We start from the raw sequence: 9,920 nt of genomic DNA, 5'->3' as shown, positions 1-9,920 counted from the left end.
ACACAGGTGTTTTCAGAAGTTACTTTTCCCCAAAATATAATTTTAAACAACATTTTCAAATAAAGGGGATACGTAACTTACGTTTCTGTTCCATTACGAGAATAAATCATTAGTTATTCACATATACCAAACCACAAAAGAATGGTCAGGGGTACTTGCCTTGTAGAGCTTTATCACTATTACTGATTGACCTTGGACTAACTTGGACCCTCAGCTTTATCGCCTTACTATCAGACTATCCTAGATCCGAATTCAACGTTCAGGTCCTTCGCTTGGAACCTCGCTACGCTTGTCGACTGATGACTACGTTATCTTTAGTTCAACTTCAATTCTTGAGTCCTTCGACTGGAACCTACAGAGCCGAAATACCCTACGTTAGACGTCTAGGTATGCTTGACATATCCTCGACACCAATTCTACCCAACGATATTCAAACCCGACTCGTAATTATATACATTGTTATAATACAATAACACACCCAACAATCAGGGGTCACGTTCTCGAGAAATCGGTTTGGTGTTCATTTCAGGAAATACGTATACTTGTCATTTTACGAAATTAGGGTTATTGGGTTTTAATAGAACATTCACCACAACATACAATCATGTTCCGCACAGAATATATGTATATACTTATTTATACTCGTTCGACGTTCCAATAATTACAAGGTATGTCCCGAATTTCTGAATTTAATTTCCAAAAATTCGGGCAGCACCTCCACTATTTATCGGTCTATCCGTCGAACAACTCGGCGTCAAACCACAACAACAATGCAACAATCAATTTTACATTCCCATCCACCGATACAACTCATCAGTCACAATCAATCATTCACCCAAGCCATTAATCCAATAATCACAATTGACTATCAAAATTATGTGCCCAACTTCGATTTAAATTAACTAATTTCTCGTTTCAAAAATAACTTTACAAATAAATTTATTTATTTTAAAAATATTAGGACTCAGATATACATCATCATCGTCCACCGTCGGCTCGCCGAGGCTCATCGCCGACGGCGGCGAAAACTTACGGGTACCCGATTAAATTCCGGGTTCCAACACAAATTTTCACCGATTAATTTTAAGTAATCGAAAATAATAACTTGATTAATCACTGAATTTCATTCAAAAATTTAATTAATTAACAATATGAAATATACAGATTAACAGCTCGACTTCTTCCACAGAAAATGAAAGAATCAGACCACCAATTCGCACATTCGAAATAATCGAACCAGACAACAGGAACATCACCACCCACGCACAATATAATTACACGCGCCACCATTCTCCTTGCGGCAAGCAAAGAAAAGGCGGCACCAAAAATAGAGAAACACAGGCAACACAAAATCAACACAAACTGAACCGCATACACGCATATATACACACGTATATATGCCTATATACAGCCAAGCAAGATCGAAAATTAAAACCACCAGCACCAACCGGAGTAAGAACGGCGGCTCACCAAAATTAGGGAAGAACAGGGAGGCGTGATAAGTGGAATTTTATACCACTTAGAACATCTTAAAATGGCTTAAATTGGTGTCTTGAAATCAAGTATTTTGTGTATTTGATGCGTTTTTCTAGTGTTTATGCATTTCAGGGTATTAGTTGCATTTCGGGGGAGGAATCATCAAGAATAAGCCTTGGCATGTGTTCACCATTGCGAGAGGAAAGGAATGGGTAGATTACGGCGAAGAAACAGAGCAAACCTGGATTTTTTCCAGTAGAGGCCTGCGCGCCCGCGCAGCAATGCTGAGCGGCCGCGCAGCAACCTGCGCGCCCGCGCAGCTATGCTGAGCGGCCGCGCAGCAACCTGCGCGCCCGCGCAGCTATGCTGAGCAGCCGCGCAGGGTCGGGGAAAAAGATAAATTATTTTAGACTTCTACTTCTGTTTGGCTTCCAACTTCTATGTAATCTGAGTTTTATGGGACTATTATATAGGTAGATTTGAGACGTTTTCACAGAGAGTATTAAGGGGATTATGTTTTAGATTGTGTTTTACACAAGAAGCAAAGGAGATAAGGAAGAAGACCGATTTAGCACACCGCAATGAAGAGGAAGCATATTTTCTTGTGATTCTTGTTTCGTTATAACGTTGGATGCTAGTTTTCTTGCTTTGACTTATTTACTCTTGTGACATACTCTGTTTTAATATAATTAGTTTAGTTATTATTTTCTTGTGTTTGTTTGTCATGATTTCATATGAACCCATGATGGCGATAAGTTCTATTATGGGCTAATCGTGATCATGGGGTTGCAACGGATTTATTATGGAATTCTTTAGTTAATTGTTTAATACTTTAGTGTGTGATGATTGCATGATATCTAGTATTGGTTGTGCGTATTCGTCTTATGTGCGTCGCGAACATATAAGATAGGGTGTTAATCTCTTGTGAAGCGACGGTGGATCTTGAGATTTAGAACTTGCCATGCTAGCATAGGTTCATGTACGTTGAGCATGATTAGTGGGTAACTCTAACAGTTTTATTTGCCCTATGTAATCAAAAGGAATAACTTGAGCTTAAATCGTTGTGTTGTCAATTTCTGTAGACATATAGGAACCCAACATAATTGATGACTATTCAACTTCTATCTTAATTGTGGATGCTTGGTAGAATGGTATTAGTACAATGAAAGTTGGCTTTTATCAGTTTCGTGTTATTCGATTAATATCATCACTGTCACATGCTAAAGGTAATAATAATGGCTATAGAAGGAAGTAATAATGAAGTTGTGATCTCATGAGTGTTTTATTATTGATAAATTAAAGTGTTAGTTAAGTGGTTAATTAAGTAGTTAATTATAGTTAATATTTAATCAACAATTTTAAGTGTTATTATCTTAACATTGAGAAGTAATCATACATTGGTGAGTGAGTTTAATTAGACAATAATTTAGTCTGAGTCTCTGAGGGAACGAACTAGAAAATATTCTATATTACTTGCGAACGCGTATACTTGCGTGAATATTAGCGCGTGTTTTCGCCCTAACAAGTTTTTGGCGCCGCTGCCAGGGACTCGGCGTATTTGTTTAGTTTATGTACTTACCATCATTGGTCATTAGGACTCAGTGATTAGGACGTAGTAGTTACTTACTCTTTTCGGTTGTGTTTCAGGTACTTTAGCAAGCGTTTATGCAAACTCGTTCTCGTGCTCGCAAGAGGACTTTAGATACAGCTGAGGAGACAGACGAAGTTCTTGATATTCCGGAGAAGTTAGATTTTGAGGATTCGGATTCAGGAACTGAGCAGAAAGAACCAGTAAACATGGAAGATCGTATTGTTCAAGCTGATCCAGCTCTTATGGATTTTTCTCGGCCTAAAATTGATGACATTCAGTCAAGCATCCTTCATCCGGCTATTCAAGCTAACACCTTTGAAATCAAGCCGGGCACTATTCAGATGGTGCAGAATTCTGTTTCTTTTGGAGGAGCGGCAACTGAAGACCCCAACATGCACATAAGGAATTTTGTCGAGATCTGCAGCACTTTTAAGTATAATGGCGTGACTGATGAGGCTATCAAGTTGAGGCTTTTCCCATTCTCACTGAGGGATAGGGATAAGGCTAAAGACTGGTTACATTCTGAACCAGCTGGGTCCATCACTACGTGGCAAGATCTTGTGCAAAAGTTTCTGGTGAAGTTTTATCCGATGGCAAAGACTGCTGCTATGAGGAGTGCTCTTACTCAGTTTGCGCAGCAACCTACAGAATCTATGTGCGAGGCTTGGGAACGCTACAAGGAAATGTTGAGAAAATGTCCACATCATGGAATGCCGGATTGGATGGTGATCACTGGTTTCTATAATGGTTTGGGGGCCCAATCTCGGCCCATGCTCGATGCAGCAGCTGGAGGAGCCTTATGGGCTAAAAGCTATACTGAGGCGTATAATCTTATCGAGACGATGGCTGCAAATGAGCATCAAAACCCAACTCAGAGGATGACGTCAGGCAAGGTAGCAGGTATTCTGGAAGTTGATGCAGCCACCGCTATTGCCGCCCAGCTCCAAGCGCTATCAATGAAGGTTGATTCTCTGGCTACGTATGGAGTTAATCAAATAGCTATGGTTTGTGAGCTTTGTGCAGGTTCTCATGCTACGGATCAGTGTTCTCTTGTCAATGAATCTGATCAGTTATTAGGATGATAGGTCGCTGGCACAGGCTGCTGTTGTCGCTGATATACTTGCGTGAATATTAGCGCGTGTTTTCGCCCTAACAAGTTTTTGGCGCCGCTGCCAGGGACTCGGCGTATTTGTTTAGTTTATGTACTTACCATCATTGGTCATTAGGACTCAGTGATTAGGACGTAGTAGTTACTTACTCTTTTCGGTTGTGTTTCAGGTACTTTAGCAAGCGTTTATGCAAACTCGTTCTCGTGCTCGCAAGAGGACTTTAGATACAGCTGAGGAGACAGACGAAGTTCTTGATATTCCGGAGAAGTTAGATTTTGAGGATTCGGATTCAGGAACTGAGCAGAAAGAACCAGTAAACATGGAAGATCGTATTGTTCAAGCTGATCCAGCTCTTATGGATTTTTCTCGGCCTAAAATTGATGACATTCAGTCAAGCATCCTTCATCCGGCTATTCAAGCTAACACCTTTGAAATCAAGCCGGGCACAATTCAGATGGTGCAGAATTCTGTTTCTTTTGGAGGAGCGGCAACTGAAGACCCCAACATGCACATAAGGAATTTTGTCGAGATCTGCAGCACTTTTAAGTATAATGGCGTGACTGATGAGGCTATCAAGTTGAGGCTTTTCCCATTCTCACTGAGGGATAAGGCTAAAGACTGGTTACATTCTGAACCAGCTGGGTCCATCACTACGTGGCAAGATCTTGTGCAAAAGTTTCTGGTGAAGTTTTATCCGATGGCAAAGACTGCTGCTATGAGGAGTGCTCTTACTCAGTTTGCGCAGCAACCTACAGAATCTATGTGCGAGGCTTGGGAACGCTACAAGGAAATGTTGAGAAAATGTCCACATCATGGAATGCCGGATTGGATGGTGATCACTGGTTTCCATAATGGTTTGGGGGCCCAATCTCGGCCCATGCTCGATGCAGCAGCTGGAGGAGCCTTATGGGCTAAAAGCTATACTGAGGCGTATAATCTTATCGAGACGATGGCTGCAAATGAGCATTAAAACCCAACTCAGAGGATGACGTCAGGCAAGGTAGCAGGTATTCTGGAAGTTGATGCAGCCACCGCTATTGCCGCCCAGCTCCAAGCGCTATCAATGAAGGTTGATTCTCTGGCTACGTATGGAGTTAATCAAATAGCTATGGTTTGTGAGCTTTGTGCAGGTTCTCATGCTACGGATCGGTGTTCTCTTGTCAACGAATCTGATCAGTTATTAGGATGATAGGTCGCTGGCACAGGCTGCTGTTGTCGCTGATATACTTGCGTGAATATTAGCGCGTGTTTTCGCCCTAACAAGTTTTTGGCGCCGCTGCCAGGGACTCGGCGTATTTGTTTAGTTTATGTACTTACCATCATTGGTCATTAGGACTCAGTGATTAGGACATAGTAGTTACTTACTCTTTTCGGTTGTGTTTCAGGTACTTTATCAAGCGTTTATGCAAACTCGTTCTCGTGCTCGCAAGAGGACTTTAGATACAGCTGAGGAGACAGACGAAGTTCTTGATATTCCGGAGAAGTTAGATTTTGAGGATTCGGATTCAGGAACTGAGCAGAAAGAACCAGTAAACATGGAAGATCATATTGTTCAAGCTGATCCAGCTCTTATGGATTTTTCTCGGCCTAAAATTGATGACATTCAGTCAAGCATCCTTCATCCGGCTATTCAAGCTAACACCTTTGAAATCAAGCCGGGCACTATTCAGATGGTGCAGAATTCTGTTTCTTTTGGAGGAGCGGCAACTGAAGACCCCAACATGCACATAAGGAATTTTGTCGAGATCTGCAGCACTTTTAAGTATAATGGCGTGACTGATGAGGCTATCAAGTTGAGGCTTTTCCCATTCTCACTGAGGGATAGGGATAAGGCTAAAGACTGGTTACATTCTGAACCAGCTGGGTCCATCACTACGTGGCAAGATCTTGTGCAAAAGTTTCTGGTGAAGTTTTATCCGATGGCAAAGACTGCTGCTATGAGGAGTGCTCTTACTCAGTTTGCGCAGCAACCTACAGAATCTATGTGCGAGGCTTGGGAACGCTACAAGGAAATGTTGAGAAAATGTCCACATCATGGAATGCCGAATTGGATGGTGATCACTGGTTTCTATAATGGTTTGGGGGCCCAATCTCGGCCCATGCTCGATGCAGCAGCTGGAGGAGCCTTATGGGCTAAAAGCTATACTGAGGCGTATAATCTTATCGAGACGATGGCTGCAAATGAGCATCAAAACCCAACTCAGAGGATGACGTCAGGCAAGGTAGCAGGTATTCTGGAAGTTGATGCAGCCACCGCTATTGCCGCCCAGCTCCAAGCGCTATCAATGAAGGTTGATTCTCTGGCTACGTATGGAGTTAATCAAATAGCTATGGTTTGTGAGCTTTGTGCAGGTTCTCATGCTACGGATCAGTGTTCTCTTGTCAACGAATCTGTTCAGTATGTGAATAATTATCAGCGACAACAGCAGCCTGTGCCAGCGACCTATCATCCTAATAACAGAAATCATCCAAATTTCAGCTGGGGGAATAATCAGAATGCTATTCAGCCACCATATCAGCAAGGAGTGAGTAAACAGTTTAACCCACCTGGATTCCAGCAACCACAGCAGTATGCTACAAGGCAATCATATCCTCAACAGGGAAGTACAGCTGTACCCACTAGTGCTGATTTTGAGGAACTTAAGCTGTTGTGCAAGAGTCAGGCGGTTTCTATCAAGACCTTGGAAAATCAAATCGGTCAATTAGCCAATGCAGTACTCAATCGTCAACCTGGCACTCTTCCCAGTGACACGGAAGTACCAGGCAGGAAGGAAGCTAAAGAGCAAGTCAAGGCTATTACCTTAAGGTCTGGAAAAGTAGCTGATGCTGAAAAGGCAAAAGAAGTCGAAGCTGAAGTTAGAGATGAAGAATCTAAGCAAAAGGAGAAAGCGGCGGAACCAAGGAAGACTACTGTTGAACACACTCTGCCTGAGGCTAATACAGGGGAGAAACAGCTCTATCCTCCACCACCTTTGCCTAAGAGATTGCAGCAACAAAAGCTGGATAGACAGTTCGGGAAGTTTCTGGAGGTGTTCAAGAAACTTCACATCAATATACCTTTCGCTGAGGCTCTGGAACAAATGCCTAGTTATGCGAAGTTTATGAAGACTATTCTTGCAAGGAAGGTGAAACTGGATGACCTTGAAACCGTTGCTCTCACGGAAGAATGCAGCGCTGTTCTGCAGCAAAAGTTACCACCAAAACTGAAAGATCCAGGAAGCTTCACCATTCCTTGCACCATTGGCAATCTAACTTTTGACAAGTGCCTTTGTGATTTGGGAGCAAGCATTAATCTGATGCCGTTGTCGATCTTTAAAAAGCTGGATCTGCCTGATCCAAAACCCACATACATGTCGCTACAATTGGCTGACCGTTCCATTACTTACCCAAGGGGCATAGTTGAGGATGTGCTCGTCAAGGTGGATAAGCTCTTCTTTCCAGCAGATTTTGTTATTCTGGATTTTGAGGAAGATAAGAAGATTCCCATAATCTTGGGAAGGCCTTTCTTGGCTACTGGCCGTACCTTGATAGATGTGCAAAAAGGTGAACTTACTATGCGGGTCCAAGATCAGGATGTGACCTTCAATATATTCAAGGCAATGAAATTCCCTACAGAAGATGAGGAGTGCTTAAAAGTGGATGTGATTGATACTGCGGTTACTTCGGAACTCGATCACATGCTAATGTCTGATGCATTGGAAAAGGCCTTAGTGGGGGATTTTGACAGCGATAATGAAGATAGCAACGAGCAATTACAATATCTGAACGCTTCTCCATGGAAGCGAAAGCTGGACATACCATTTGAATCTCTTGGTACTTCTGACCTTAAGAATGCTGAAGGGAAGCTCAAACCATCAATAGAGGAAGCACCTACCTTGAAGCTCAAACCATTACCTGAACACTTGAGGTATGTTTTTTTAGGTGATTCATCTACGTTACCTGTTATTATTTCATCTGACCTTTCAGGTAGTGAGGAAGACAAGCTCTTAAGGATTTTGAGAGAATTCAAATCGGCTATAGGATGGACCATAGCAGACATCAAGGGGATAAGTCCTTCATATTGTATGCATAAAATTCTGCTAGAGGAAGGTAGTAAGCCAACTATGGAACAGCAGCGAAGACTGAATCCCATCATGAAGGAGGTGGTGAAGAAAGAAATTCTGAAATGGCTAGATGCGGGCATCATTTATCCTATTTCTGACAGCTCGTGGGTGAGCCCCGTACAATGTGTACCTAAGAAGGGAGGTATCACTGTGGTCGCAAATGAAAAGAATGAGCTCATCCCTACTCGAACAGTTACAGGATGGAGAGTATGCATGGATTATAGAAAATTGAACAAAGCCACAAGGAAGGATCACTTCCCCCATCCATTTATTGATCAAATGCTTGACAGATTGGCGGGTCATGAGTATTTTTGTCTTCTGGATGGTTATTCCGGGTATAATCAGATTTGTATTGCACCAGAGGATCAGGAAAAGACTACCTTCACTTGTCCATTTGGCACATTTGCTTTTCGCAGAGTTTCGTTTGGGTTATGTGGCGCCCCAGCCACTTTTCAGAGATGTATGATGGCTATATTCTCTGACATGATTGGAAATAACGTCGAAGTGTTCATGGATGACTTTTCCGTCTTTGGGCACTCATATGATGATTGTTTGAATAATCTGCGCGCCGTACTCAAAAGATGCGTGGAAACTAATTTGGTGCTTAATTGGGAGAAATGTCATTTTATGGTGCGTGAAGGCATTATCCTTGGGCATAAGGTCTCTAGCAAGGGTCTGGAGGTGGACAAGGCCAAGGTGGGAGTCATTGAAAATCTTCCCCCACCTAATTCTGCGAAAGGAATCCGTAGTTTTCTTGGTCATGCGGGTTTTTATCGGCGATTCATCAAGGACTTTTCAAAGATATCTAAGCCGTTGTGCAATTTGCTTGAGAAAGATGTGCCGTTCAAATTTGATGATGAATGTTTGGCAGCATTCGAGACTCTCAAGAAGAGTTTGATCACTGCACCAGTTATTACAGCACCAGATTGGACAGAACCATTTGAGATGATGTGTGATGCGAGTGATTATGCGGTAGGTGCAGTTCTGGGACAGCGCAAGAAAAATCTCTTCCATGTGGTCTACTATGCGAGTAAGACTTTAAATGGTGCCCAATTGAACTACACCACTACTGAGAAGGAGCTTTTGGCTATAGTCTTTGGCTTTGAGAAATTTTGATCTTATCTGCTTGGTACGAAAGTAACAGTATTCACTGATCATGCAGCTATTCGCTATCTGGTTTCTAAGAAGGATTCGAAGCCGAGACTCATTCGTTGGGTGCTTTTACTTCAGGAATTTGAGTTAGAGATCAAAGATAGAAAAGGTACTGAGAATCAAGTAGCTGACCATCTCTCTAGGTTGGAGAATCCCGATTCTACTTCACAAGATAGGACGTTAATCAATGAATCTTTTCCGGATGAGCAGTTGTTTGCAATTCAGGAGGAAGAACCATGGTTTGCAGATATTGTAAACTATCTTGTCAGCAATATAATGCCTCTTAATTTGACATCCGCTCAAAAGAAGAAGTTTTTGCATGAGATGAAGTGGTATATGTGGGATGAACCATATTTGTTTAGACAGGGAGCTGACCAGATCATCAGGAGATGCATCCCGTTCTGTGAGACGGAGGGGATATTACGAGACTGCCATTCCACGGTTTATGGTGGACACTATGGAGGTGAGAAGACGGCAGCTCGTATTCTA

At 42.3% G+C, this 9,920-nt stretch overlaps 3 non-coding genes across 3 annotated transcripts; all 3 read right to left on the bottom strand.

Annotated features, from left to right (window-relative positions):
- Positions 1-3,672: 3,672 nt before the first annotated feature.
- Positions 3,673-3,779, bottom strand: LOC141709508 (small nucleolar RNA R71). The gene has a single exon (XR_012570080.1). It is a non-coding gene; the product is annotated as a small nucleolar RNA R71 (small nucleolar RNA).
- Positions 3,780-4,888: 1,109 nt separating this feature from the next.
- On the bottom strand, positions 4,889-4,995 carry LOC141709507 (small nucleolar RNA R71). Its single transcript, XR_012570079.1, has one exon. It is a non-coding gene; the product is annotated as a small nucleolar RNA R71 (small nucleolar RNA).
- Positions 4,996-6,110: 1,115 nt separating this feature from the next.
- Positions 6,111-6,217, bottom strand: LOC141709506 (small nucleolar RNA R71). Its single transcript, XR_012570078.1, has one exon. It is a non-coding gene; the product is annotated as a small nucleolar RNA R71 (small nucleolar RNA).
- Positions 6,218-9,920: the final 3,703 nt, after the last annotated feature.

This window comes from Apium graveolens, chromosome 2 (genome assembly GCF_009905375.1).
Source record: "Apium graveolens cultivar Ventura chromosome 2, ASM990537v1, whole genome shotgun sequence".
NCBI lineage: Eukaryota > Viridiplantae > Streptophyta > Magnoliopsida > Apiales > Apiaceae > Apium > Apium graveolens.
The sequence above is the reverse complement of the archived record's forward strand: the minus strand, read 5'-3'. Positions and strand labels throughout refer to the sequence as shown.